This window comes from Sus scrofa, chromosome 8 (assembly GCF_054392235.1).
Source record: "Sus scrofa isolate SSC_HxYL_T2T_F1_AM1 chromosome 8, Sscrofa_HxYL_maternal_Yorkshire_Landrace_v2.0, whole genome shotgun sequence".
In the NCBI taxonomy this organism is placed as follows: Eukaryota; Metazoa; Chordata; class Mammalia; order Artiodactyla; family Suidae; genus Sus; species Sus scrofa.
Genome location: NC_139390.1, coordinates 84,192,772 through 84,206,701, shown reverse-complemented (window position 1 = coordinate 84,206,701; position 13,930 = coordinate 84,192,772). Strand labels below are relative to the sequence as shown.

Sequence of the window (13,930 nt, the reverse complement as noted above, 5' to 3'; positions counted from 1 at the left end):
TGGAGGTTCCCAGGCTAGGGGTCTAATCAGAGCTGCAGCTGCTGGCCTACGCCACAGCCATAGCAATGCCAGATCCTAGCCACATCTGCAACCTACACCACAGCTCACGGCAACGCTGGATTCTCAACGCTGGATTCGGGCCAGGGATCAAACCCGAAATCTCATGGTTCTTGGTCGGATTCGTTTCCTGTGTACCACAATGGGAACTCCAGAAGAAAGCATTTTTGGAGAAATAAACCCAATACTTATACCAGTCAATTCAGTCTTTTACTCATAAACATGTACCTATAAGCAGTGATAAGCAAATATCTAAGGAAAATCAGCAATATAAAACAGACTGAAATGTACATCATTTCTGGATCAAAGAGAAAGAAAATTTAGGGAATAGAACATTTAAGATATTCTAATTGGTACCCTCACACATGAAAAAGCATGTTACACCTATAAAAGAAAAAGATTCTGCCATGAAAAAGCAACCAGAGAATAAGGAACAGTTCTTGGAAGTCAAATATGATTGTGAATATAAAAGATTAAACAGGAGTTCTCTTGTGGCAGCGGGTTAAGGATCCTGTGGTGTCACTGCAGTGGCCCAGGCTGCTGCTGTGGTGCTGGTTCCATCCCTGGCTTGAGAACTTCCACATCCCATGTGTGTGGCCAAAAAAAAAAAAAAAAAAAGGATTAAGCAGATAGGCCAAAAAAACAGAATAGTCACAGCTGAAAACTGACTCTAAAAAATAAATTGGAATTTCTGCTGTGACACAGTGGGTTAAGAATCCGATTGCAGCAGTTTGGGTTGCTGTGGAGGCACGGGTTTGATCCCCAGCCCAGCACAGTAGGTTAAAGGATCTGGTGTTGCCACGGCTGTGGCATGGATCACAGCTGTGGCTCGGATCACAGCTGTGGCTCGGATTCAATACCTAGCCTGGTAACTTTCACATGCCTTGGGTGTGGCCATAACAAAGTAAGTTGATAGACTTATTAAAACACAAGTTAAAAAAAAGAGGAGTTCCCACTGTGGCTCGGCAGGTTAAGGACCCAAAATAGTCTCTGTGAGGACGTGGGTTTGATTCCTGGTCTCACTCAGTGGGTTAAGGATCCGGCATTGCTGCAAGCTGTGGTATAAGTCACAGGTGCATTTTCGGTCAGGTATTGCAGCGGCTGTGGTGTAAGCTGCAGCTGCAGCTCTGGTTTGACTTCTGATGGGGGAATTTCCATATGCCACAGGTGTGGCCATAAAAAGGAAAACGCACACACACACAGAGATAAAGAAAAAAATTAAGAGCAAAGGAGAACAGACTTAAGAGGTGTACATCATTCCTAAAATCAACACTTCAGGACTAGAGAATAGAGAAGATAGGACGAGATGCTCAAAAAATGACAGATGAAAAGCTATGAAGAGGAAACAATCTATCCTGAGAACTTAGTACATAAATGCCAAGAAGGGGATTGATTTTAGGAACATAATCTAAAATTCTGTTAGGAGAAAATCTCTCAAGGAGAAGGATGGACAAAGGAAAGGCAAAAAGAAAAGGCCGTTATGGATGTGTTTACTCTGCTACAATCCCTAGAGAGGGACCGCCAGAGGGAAGCTGAGAAGCCCACGAGAACTGCTGGAAACAGGAAACTGCAAATCAGGAGACGATGAAATAGAGATCAGAAGAATTTTTAAAAAAGTCTAGGAAGGTTCTGTTCTCTAGGTATTCAATAAGGAGGAGATTCTGCAATATGAGGCTTAACTTCTCAAACACTCTCAGCACTGAGGAGATATTATGAAAGTTCATATATTCAAGTTTAAGATGCAGCTAAGAATTTCCCACTTGATACCCACTAGGATGGCTATAACTGAAAAGGAAGATAGTAAAAGTGGGAAAGATGTGGAGAAAATGGAACCCTCATACACTGTTGGTGAGAATGCAAAATAGCGTAGCTTCTTTGAAAACAGCCCAGCAGTTCCTTAAAAGATTAACTATGAAGTTGCCATATGACCTAGAAATTCTACTCATAGATGTAATGGAAGAGAAATGAAAATACACGTCCACACAAAAACTTGTTCACAAACATTCATAACAGCGTTATTCATAATACCAAAAAGAGGAAACATCTCAAAAATCCATCAACTGGGAAGTGGATAAGTAAAATATGATATGGTCATACAATGTAATATCACTCAGCAATAAAAAGGAAAAGGAATGAAGTACTCACATACGCTACACATGGACGAACCTCCAAAACATGTGAAGTAAAAGAAGCTAGTCACAAAGGGCCCACATATTCAGCAACTCCATGTTATGTGGAATGTTCAGAATAGGCAATCTATAGAAAGATAAGTAAATTTGTGGTCTCCTAGGGCTGGGGAGGATGACAGTTGAGGGTGAAAGAATTCAGGATTTCTTATATGCTCCAGAATTGATTACGGTGATGGTTATACAACTCTGTGAATATACTAACAACTATTGCATTGTACACTTTTTTAATAGGTGAATTGTATGATAGTAAGTTATATCTAAGAAAGCTTTCACTTAAAAATGTTACTAAAAATAAAAGCCCTGATTAAATAAGTAATGGCTGAGGTTTTTAATATTTATGGAGGTGTAAGACTACATGAACTGTGGAGTTTTCTTCGTGGCTCAGTGGTTAACGAAGCCGGCTAGGATCCATGAGGATGAGGGTTTGATCCCTGGCCTCACTCAGTGGGTTAAGGATCCAGTGTTGCTGTGAGCTCTGTTGTGGGTCACAGATGAGGCTCGGATCTGCTGTAGCTATGGTGTAGGCCGGCAGCTATAGTTCCAATTTGACCCCTAGCCTGGGAACTTCCATATGCTGTGAGTGTGGCCCTAAAAAAAATCAAAAAAAAAAAAAAAAGACTGCATGACCTGGTGCTTGCTTCAGCAGCACATATTCTAAAATCAAAACAATACAGAGAAGATTATTATGGCTCCTGTGCTAGGATGACATGCAAATTTGTGAAACATTCCATAGTTTTTAAGTAGCTGCAAACTATTACATTTAGAAGGATAAACAATAAGGTTCTACTGTAGAGCACAGGGAACTATATCCAGTCTCCTGGGATAGACCATGATGGAAAATATAAAAATAGAGTGTGTGTGTGTGTGTATATATGTATATATATTTTTATATATATCTATGTACACGTATATATATTTAAAAGATAGATCAGCAATATGCCGTTGTGAAAAGCCATCTTGAGTGTGAGGTGAGGGTTAGGCAGAGCCGAATTCCAGCCCCATTGCTGCCTTTGCTGGCCTGTGGCCCTGGGCAAGTTACTTACCCTCCAGGAACTTCAGTTTCCACATTTTCGAATGAGAATAATTGCAGGACTGTGGGGGTTAGGACCCATATATACATATGGTTAGGTCACTTTGCTATACAGCAGAAATAGGCACAACACTATAAATCAACCATAAAAAAAAAAAGATTACATGAATTGGAATTCTGAATATTCAAATTTTAAAGTTCAGTTTTTCCAATTTAAAATATTGTAGAAGTAGATTCCTGGTTCTTTAAGAAAAATATTTATGAAGTTTACATATTGGTCCGGCCAACCAGATCTATGCCAAACCGGAAGGAATTGGTAATAATCAGAATTGTGCTGACCAACTTCCATTCCATGTGCCTCAGCAGTCCTAACCCCCACAATCCTGCAATTATTCTCATTCGAAAATGTGGAAACTGAAATTCCTAGAGGGTAAGTAACTTGCCGAGGGCCACCAGGCCAGCAAAGGGCAGCACTGGGGCTGGAACTCGGCTCTGCCTAACCCCCATCTCACACTCAAGATGGCTTTTCACAATGGCACATTGCTGATCTATCTTTTAAATAGTGAAAGAAAGTAAAAATATCACATTCCTATTAACAAGTCAGAATTTTGCTTGTCAAAAGAAAAAAACTGGAATGGAATAGAAAGGGGAAGGAAGATGTACTTAGAAAGCTAGGTGTTATATGACTTTAAACGGTTCTTTATACACGTGGGTGACAGTTGATGGGGATATTAATAATGATATCCAAAGACTTAAAGCTTCTGGCATGAGGGCTTCAATAATAAAGCGGGTCATATTTATCTAGAGCTATAAGATTCTTAATCTCTAAATATGATACATGGGAAATTAAAAAGATAAATGATCTTTCAATAGAAAGCTGTAAGAAAGTCTCCCAGACATAGATGTGGCATTGATAGTAGTACAACTAATTAAGCTGGAGGAATCAAGAGGGATAAAGAATAAGCAGAAGAAATTTCTCAGTAATAACTCCAGGTGACAGACACACTGACAATTTCATGGGAATAAGACTGACTATCAGGCAAACTGTAAAAGGATTTAGAGAACAACTTCTCTTCCATTTCCCCAGGAACAAACAGCCTCGTAAAGAGGAAAGACTGCTCACTGTTTCTCTCTCCTCAACCTTTATGACATAATCAACTAAGAGCAGACAAAACTGCGATCAAGAATTTGTAAACATCCTTGCAAATCTGTGTTCAAACATTTATAAGAAAAACCACTTATGCAGTAAGTTAAGAGAGTACTCCGTGATGATCAAATAAAAAGTACAATAAATAGCAAATAAAAATGTAAGCCTTTTACACTATAAAAGGGAAAAAGCAATATCTTTTTGTTTCCATAAATACAACTAAGATTCAGGAGTCAAACTGTATAAGCTGATGTTACAGACCCTCAAAACAAACACAGCAAGTTAAGTGATTTCTGCCTCTGGTAAGGATGTCACTGACAACATGAAGTTCTTAACTGTTTCAGGCATTCATACTACCTTGCCTACTGGCAGAAATTAAGTCGGAAATAAACAAGAGATTAACGAATGGTGATCAATATTGTTATTATTTTGAAAGACTGAAACAAAGCCTGAGATGTGGTCCCAAGGCTATTTCCTAAGTCAATGCACCACAACTGTTGGAGAAAAACTGGATATTCAAGAACTCATAAGTTATTGCTCCTTTCCTTTGTACTGAGAAAAAGTGCCATCCTTTGATATAAGCTTAGCGACAACCGAGTAATGTGGTTTGAGAATTGCTGCTAAAAAGGAGACAAACCGTCAAGAGAGATTTTCAAATCCTCTCAAGAACAAGAACTGAACAGGGAATGTATCTCCAAATATGTCCTCTTTAAAAAGTGAAAAATTCAGTGGATTGTCAAGGCTCATTGTGAAATTTAACTTCCAAAGGGTTACATGCATTTCTTCAAAGAATTAGCAGGTGTGGACTGGCAGGGAAGCTAAGTGATTTTCGTGGTTTAATGAAAGAGCTTTTGGTTTTTTTTTTTTTTTTTTTTTTTTTTTTGGTCTTTTTGGGGCTGCACTCGTGGCATATGGAGGTTCTCAGGCTAGAGGTTGAATCAGAACTGTAGCTGCCAGCCTACACCACAGCCATAGCAACTCAGGATCCGAGCCTTATCTGCGACCTACACCACAACTCACGGCAATGCCAGATCCTTAACCCACTGAGCGAGGCCAGGAATCAAACCTGCAACTTCATGGTTACTAGTTGGGTTCTTTAATCACTGAGCCACCACAATAACTCCTGGTTCCTAATTTTAATATCTAGGGAATAACAGCCAACTTGACTTTTAAGTGTCTATAGTAAATAAAACATGGACATCTTACCATGAAGCCACAGAATCTTTTCACATTATGGAAAAAATAAAATGCTTAAGGATTTTCTTGAATTCAAAGACATCCCAATACATGAGTTTGAGAAATTATATCTTTAGATTTTAGAGAAATTGTTCAAAACTTTGGAGTTCCCATTGTGGCTTAGCTGGTTAAGAACCCAACTAGTATCCATGAGGCTGCGGGTTCAATCCCTTGCGTTGCCATGGCTGTGGCATAGGCCAACAGCTGCAGCTCTGATTCGACCCCTAGCCTGGGAACTTCCATATGCTGCATGTGTGGCCCTAAAAAGAAATAAACAAAACTTTAATAGGGTGTAAGAAGAAAGCTCAACATCCAAGTCAATAAAAACAGAATTTGCAACAAAACCCAGAAAGAAAGATGCTAATATTTAATTCTAAATTGTTTCTTTCTCCATTTGAAGATCGCTGAAACAACTTTTTCTCAGAATTCTCTTTTTTAAAAAAATCAGATTAGGTAGCTAAAGCAAAGCTACAAAAGGCAGAGTACCTTAACATCATGTAAAATTTGAATATGAAAATAAAAACCTAACTCCAGTTATCCATCTAGAGGAGGACTGATAACGTTTCTGTTTCTCAAGGGCATCAGGTGTTTGGGGCTAATGTTTGAATTAAGGTTGTGTTGTAGGCTCTCGATATGTGAAGGATATAAAATCATTACATTCTATTTCCAGCTTATTAAATTACCTAAGATTTTCTTTGCAAAGATGACATTCCATACTGGTGTGAATGGTGCAAATGTAAACATTCAACATTCTTTTTTTTTTTTTCCTTTTTAGGGCTGCACCTGCAGCATATGGAGGTTCCCAGGCTAGGGATCAATCAGAGCTATAGCCACTGGCCTACACCACAGCCATAGCAACTCGAGATCTGAGCCATGTCTGCGACCTACACCACAGCTCACAGCAACCCAGTAAGCAAGGCCAGGGATCGAACCCACAACCACATGGTTTCTAGTCGGATTCATTTCTGATGCACCACGATGGGAACTCCAAAATGTAGACATTCTTATGTACCATTGGTAGGAAGGGGTATGATCTTTCTGGAGAGCAATATAGGCCTTTAAATAGTTTATGTCTCTATCCCCAAAATTCTACTTCTAAAACTATCTTCAGGAGTAAAGTGGGGGAAATTTCCATGTGAAAATATTTATTGCACTGTTCTTTATAATAGTAAATCCAAGTGGGTCAACAATATTGCAATGACAAAATAAACTCTGACACAGTCATAATTTTTTTACAAACTATGTGTTATTATCATAGTTATTATCACTCAGCCTTCACAAGAATCCTATGAAGTAAAGTTCTTTTATAGGGTTCCACTTTAATGATGAAAATGGAAAAAAAGTTCAGCTACTTTGCTGAGGTCATGGAGCTAGGTCCTAGGACGGGGATTCTAAACTAGTCCAGCTCTAGAGCCCAAACTATTTCGCATTAAACTATATTGCTGTTTTGTATGTTACTACTTATGTGATCCTGAATTCTATTTTATAATTTTTCTTCCAAAGATTTTTATCTCAATATTCATAGCAAAATTGATCTTTGGTTTTCTTTTAGGAGAAATGTCTCCTTGTTTCAATATCAATGTTATTTTCCATTCATAAAAAAGAATTTGGAAACTTTACTTCATTTTCTATGTTCTCAAACACTATTAAGATCGTACTGGGATGATTTGTTTCTTAAGGCATGATAGATTTTTCCCTGAAAACTTGAAGGAGAGGAAAGGGAGGGTAGCTCTTTCACAACTTTCTCTATTTCATCAATAATAAATGTTCTAGATTTTCTGTTTCCTGTGGTCAGCTATAGTTACTTACTTTCCCCCTCATTAAAAAGATTTAACAGCTTTATTGAGGCCTAATTTACATGCCATAAATGTTACCTGTTTGAAGTGCACAATTCAATGATTTTTAGTAAATTTACAGTTTTGCAATCATTATCACAATCATTTGAGAACATTTCCAAAAAAGATCCTGTTTGCCCACCTAGAATCAATCCCTGCTGCCAGCTCCAGCCCCTCTGTTTTGTCTTCACAGTGCAAGTCCATAACCATAATGTATAGGAACAGATGCATCTATTTGATAGGGATTAAACAAAAAAGTCAAATCTTGCTTATAATGTGACTATGCTATATAAAAAAGTTATTTACTTTTGAGAAAACAATGTGGTGTATGTACAAAGGGTGTAATTTTCTCATAGCCCACCAAAACTACCTGGTACCTCTGGGAAAAAGAGCAGGAAGATTGCCCTCATTTTCCTATGTTCGGTACTGAGACCTCCATAAACACTTGTTCCTAATACCCGCACTGGCAGCTAGCAGTGGGTAGCAAACATGAAAATAGGATCACCCCACCTCCACACATATCAGCAACTGACATTCTTCTTTACTTCACATTAAACCCTAACAATAAGATAGTTTTCGGTTTTTTTTTTCCCCTGGAAATTGTGAGACATGCAGCTCAAGACAGTTTTAAATTTTCCTTTTTCTTTTTGGCTGAGCCCACATCATGTGGAAGTTCCCAGTCCAAGGATCGAGCTCGCACCACTGCAGCAACCCAAGTGGCTGCAGTGACAGCGCTGGATCCTTAACCCCCTGTACGGCAAAAGAACTCCAATTTTCTTTTACTTAATTTCTTTTTCTTTTTCTTTTTTTTTTTTTGCCCTTAGTAAGAGCCTGGAAAAACTCTAGTTATTTCTAAGCTGGAGAAAGTGCTTGACCCATAATGTTCAGGAATTTAGTGCTGAGGATTAAGCCCAGCTGACTAGAAGTCCAGCCAATATATTTTCAGTTAACACTGAATAGAGATTTCTTTAATTAGGAAGCATTAGTGTCATCTGATTTCTGACTCTGCTTCGAAGTTCTCCCCATACAACAGGGAACATTAAGTAAAAGATTAAATTTAACAAGAAAATATTTTTACACGTTCAAACATGCATAATCCAGTCAGGAGTGTATTTAGATCTAAGATTACCCAAACTGTGAGTGTCAAGAATTTCTTCCAATGATAAAGGTCAATAGAAAACAGACTCTTGGATAAGTTGACAGAACCCTGACTTTGGAACCATAAACATGGGTTCAGATCCATCTTCTTCCTCTTTCTCTCCCTCATCCCTGCCCAGCACCCACCCTACAGAGACACAAGCCACAAGACACAAAACACAAACACAACACTTCAGGAGAAATATACTCCCAAGATTTTCTTCAAGTGAATTTATACTGATTTAAATTTTTTAAATTCAGGAACTAAAGTTACTAAATTAAGTTGCTTTCCTGTCAACTTAATATCCTTGTTGGCCATCTGTTACTTTTTTTATCACCTTCTCCTCAAAGATATAAAGTGAGCCTCAAAGACATTAAGTGCATATTACAAGATTGTTTTGAATTTTAAACAGATGTGTACTTACATGAAAGCCTGACTATAAAGCACTTAAGACTATGTAATTGCTGTGCTGACAAGTATGAATTCACGATAAAGGTATCCAACTCATCCATATATTCAGAGTGTGTATAAACCCTCTGTCCAAGATATTTGTTCATCATATCCATAAAAGTCACAATATTTAAATAAATTTTCTTAAATAGCAGAAAAGGAATTATACTTGGTTTTTCTAGTTTCACACCTAAAACTTGTTTTTAAATGTTTCTCTGAACAAAAGTATTAGAAAGCTATCAACTGACCAAGAAATATGACTTTTAACTAGATGGTCATAAATGCAAGATTTTATATAGAATAAGCATGAGAAAATGAAAAAGCAGTGCTGAGTGTATACTATTATAAATTAAATATGTACTATACAGGTTTCTCCTTCCAAAAAAAAGGTCAGTTTAAAGATCTGTAAAGTTGATTAATGATATAAAATTTCTTTCCAATTTAATCATCAAAAACTCAGACTTAAACTCAGATAAAATCTGAAATCAATTCCTTATTAAGGGTTTATCAGATAACCTGAAATCTTTGCAAACTTGTTCAACAAATAGATTTGAAAACATTTTCAGAAACAAAAGAAATTAGGTCTGCCTTTTCACTTTAATGACTTTTCTTACTCTCCAGCCCTGCCTCTTACAGTTATTAGTTATGGTTAGGGTTAGGTATTAGTTTAACAAAGGCATTAGTTAAGTCCCTTTCCCTTTTGGCTAAGTCTCAGAATTTGGAGAAACATTTATATTCTATCCTCTGCCTAAGGGATCAAAAAAAAACATTTTCCTATTTTTCTCACTCCACCATTTCAGTTATTCCCCACAATTATTACAGTATTATTTGGTTAAAATAATTTTTTTCCTAATGATCTTATCATATTGGCTAATATGGAGCAGGCAGCAGGATAAACAACAAGTGCAAATGAGGAAGTGGGAAAAGAGGTGCCCTCAGTCACTAAATCGGGGCCATCTTTTTGGAGGACAGTTTGGCAATGGAGATGAGACTTTTTTTTTTTTTTTTCCTGCAGGTAACTTTAATGAGGTAAGGGCTGACTCTTGCTTCTTGGGCTTAAAGGTCCAAGAGAAAGGCCATCACACTGGCTGGCTCATGCACTACTAGATTTTTTTCCAGCCTCCTCCACAAAAATGGGTTCCTCCTCAGTTAGCGTCTCTGGGCAGGATGGAGGCCATGCACTGCCCCCAACTCCCCCTGCACACTGACGGGCACTTACTCCAAGCTCTCTCTGAAACAGAAAGTTCTTTGTGACAGACAGTAAAGCACAGTCTTTCCTTTTGTAATTCCATGCCAGAGCAATTGTACTAGTGTGCAAGAAGAGTGGTAAAGAATATATATATATATTAGCATACTTTATAATTGCAAAAATAAAGAAAACCTATGTCCACCAACAAGGGCATGATGGGGGGGCATGATTTTAAAGTTATGCTAATTCTCTATTGTGTACTGCTATGCAGCTGTTCTAAAACAAGCAATAAGGTTGGTATATACTGGCATGGAAGTTGGAAAAGTCTTGAGTAGGAAAAGTGAAGTTGCATGTGGAGTATTTCCACGTTTTTGGTGATTTAACATACACATGCACATTTATGTATATGGAGACCCCCCACAAATAAATATATATACAGATATAGGCAGAAAGAGAGGGAAGCATAAAGGAAGAGAGACCTGGAATGATGCTCAAAAAACACCCCATGAGTCACTAGAAGTAGAGAAAGAGGAGGAAACTTTCTATTTTACTTCATACATTTTTCTACTGTTTAAATTTTCAATAATGGTAAAGGAAAAAAATCAACCACACATTATAGCTCAGCATGCAGCAGAAGAGTGAACCAGGCCTACTAATATTTTAATAATAAGTATTAACTCTAGATTTCTTCCCACCTGCTGCCTGGAGACAAAGGACATTCTGCACCAGTCATTTGCACACTAGACCTATAATACCATGTCCTGCAATGGTTTTGTGAACTTGCTGGAAAACTGTAGCTGAAAAAAAAAAACTGCATTTTGGCTAGATTAATTGCAGTTGAAGGTCAGTCAACAAAGCCTGCTGCCCAATGGATGTATTCCAGCCTCAAGTTTCAGTGGCCTTCCAGCCTGGGGTCTTGGCCCTCACTCTGAAGGACCGGGGGAAAGTCCAAGAAAGGAAAGCCACAAACCTCTGCATGCTCCAGATAAGCCTTCCTAGCATTCACTGCCTTTCTGCCACAATCTCCTTCGGGACTAAGTGATCCTTCACCTGGCCTTTGACGCCACTTCCGTGGTCCTCCCTGGCCTTGGGATCCCCAATAACTGCCCCATCTGCGGGATCTCAGTGTTAAGCATCTCACCTTCCCAGCACAAATCTCTCTCTTACACTCCTTATAGCAAGAATGCCAATTCCAATATTTGCAACCTCATTAGGATTTATGATCCACTGATTTTCACCATGTTTTACTCTCTACACACCCTTCCTTACTTCCCTCCTTTCCAGCTGAAGTTCGTGATGATAACAATCACTCCCTTTGCCCCTCCCCCTTTCATTACACACACTTCAGAAATCTTCAACCTGGTTATAGCCAACTTTTGGCCTTCTCTATGCCTCCACCTATGTTGTTGAACACTGCTTGTGAACACACAACTATGCCAATTTCACCTAAAGTGCAAGTGAATGCTTTCTGCTGCCCAGCAGTCATACTACCATTTCTCTGGTCCATTCACCTCCCACGTTCCGTTCACTCCTTCTCAGCCCTCAAGACTTCCCTTCCCAGCCTCAATAGATGACTTCCTTCCTAGTTCAGGGAGGAAATGAAAACCATCAGCAGAGAACTTCTACAATGACATCTCCTAGCTATTGGCATCTGTGCCTACATAGTTTCTTTTTCTCTTGTAGGAGAGACCCGTCTGTGCTCCATTCTAAGCATCCTCACCCCAGCTAGTGAGTTAGGTTCAAGTCCCCTCCTAGCCATCAAGGACACAATTTCAGCAAATCTCCCACTTTTTCTCCTGCATCATCCATTTCTCCCTCTTTCCTAGGCAATTCCATTAGCACACAAACATGATGTAATTTCTCTCATCTTAAAACAAAACAAGAACTGAAAACTCTGTGCCACCCAGGCTCTTCTGCCAGCTGTTTCTCTTAACAGCAAAACTACTCAAAAATTGCCTACATTTGCACTCTCCAAGTACTCTCCTCTTTTTCTGGAATCCATGCCATGATACTAAATCCAATGGTCAGTTCTTCGTTTTTGCAGCACTTGGCAGCCAATCACTTCTTCCTCCGTGAAACACAGTCCATTTGGCTTCCAGAACACTCCTGTCAGTTCTCTGCCTTCCTCTCTGCTATCCTCTCCATTTATTAGCTTTAGCTTATCTCATCTAAACTTTAGTGTGATCAATCCTTAGGACTGAGAGAGTGTTTTATTTATACTCACTCCCTAGGTGACCTAATCTCATCTCTTGGCTTTGAATACTATGACATGTTGTTAACACCCTAAACTAGTCCTTCAGTGTGTGGCGATCTCCTGATTCCAGATTTATATATTCAACTGCCTAGTGGCCATCTTCAGTTGGACATTTATCCACCATCTTCAACTTAATATGTCTATAAGTCAATTTTCCATCTACCCCTCATACAGCGGCTCCTCCTACAGTGTGCTGCATCTCAGGAAATGGATATTCTACACTTCCAGTAGCTCAAGCCAAAAACCCTGGAGTCAATGTTGACTCCTACCCACAACCAATCCATGAGCAGGTCCCACTAGCTGTGCCTTCAAAATGCAACCTAATACACCACTTCTTACCACTTCTGCCTCCATGGGCCTGGTCCAAAGCCACCATTACCTCCTGCCCAAATCATGGCAACAGTTTTCCAGCTGGTCTCCATTTTTCTACCCCTGACCACTCTCAACCCAGGAGCCAAGGGGATCCATTTAAGGCTTCCATGGAAGTCAGGTCAAAATCTTGCTGTTCTACGAAGAATAGAAACCAACTCTCACAGTAGCCTACAAGAGCCCACAGAGTAGGGCTCTGTTCCCTGTCTGATCTCATTATCTACCACTGGAGACCCTTGCTCTAGCTTCAGCATTTCTCGAATGTCTCAAACACCTCCCCCACCCCAACTCAGGGCTTCTGTAATCTACTCTCTATGCTTCAACCCCTTTTCCCTCAGTTAACCACCAGGCTCATTGCCTCTTTCTCCTCAGATACCTGCCCAGAAACCACTTCAGTGATGCCTTTCCTGACCACTTTATTTAAATGTGATGCCTGACCCCAGCATCTCTATCCTGTTTTGTTTTGTTTTTTTCTTTTTAGGGCCACACCTGAAGCATATGGAAGTTCCCAGACCAGGGGTTGAATCAGAGCAGCTGCGGCCAGCCTACACCACGGCCACATGGGATCCGAGCCATATCTACAAACTACACTGCAGCTTGTGGCAACGCCAGATCCTTAACCCACTGAGTGAGGCCCGGGATCGAACCTGCATCCTCACAGAGACAATGTCAGGTCCTTAACCTGCTGAGCCACAAAGGTAACTCCACGAATGGAACCCACATCCTCAAAGAGACAACATCAGGCTCTTAACACACTGAGCCACAACAGGAATTCCTCCTATCTTGTTTTATTTTTCTCCACAGAAGTTGTCATGATCTGACCTAAAATTGAATATAAACTCCATGATGGCAGGGTTTTTTCTACATTGTCATTCCTCTGTTCTAGAACAGTGCCCAGCATGGGCACTAAAAATATGATTGCTGAATAAATGAATGATGTCTCCTAGACTTAGAAAGCTGTTGAAGCATGGGGGCAAAAACTACTAGACAACAAATCAGAAGAACTGATTTAAAATCAGTTACTAGACTAGGAAAT

General features: G+C 39.4%; 2 protein-coding genes and 1 non-coding gene across 18 annotated transcripts in view; 1 reads left to right on the top strand and 2 right to left on the bottom strand.

The window, feature by feature from the left end:
• The window catches only part of GATB (glutamyl-tRNA amidotransferase subunit B), a 685,553-nt gene that overhangs the window by 151,179 nt on the left and 520,444 nt on the right, over positions 1–13,930 (bottom strand). The window lies entirely within an intron of this gene.
• Positions 1–13,930, bottom strand: part of SH3D19 (SH3 domain containing 19) — a 186,994-nt gene that overhangs the window by 121,646 nt on the left and 51,418 nt on the right. The window lies entirely within an intron of this gene.
• Positions 2,877–2,983, top strand: LOC146400914 (U6 spliceosomal RNA). Its single transcript, XR_014813910.1, has one exon. It is a non-coding gene; the product is annotated as a U6 spliceosomal RNA (small nuclear RNA).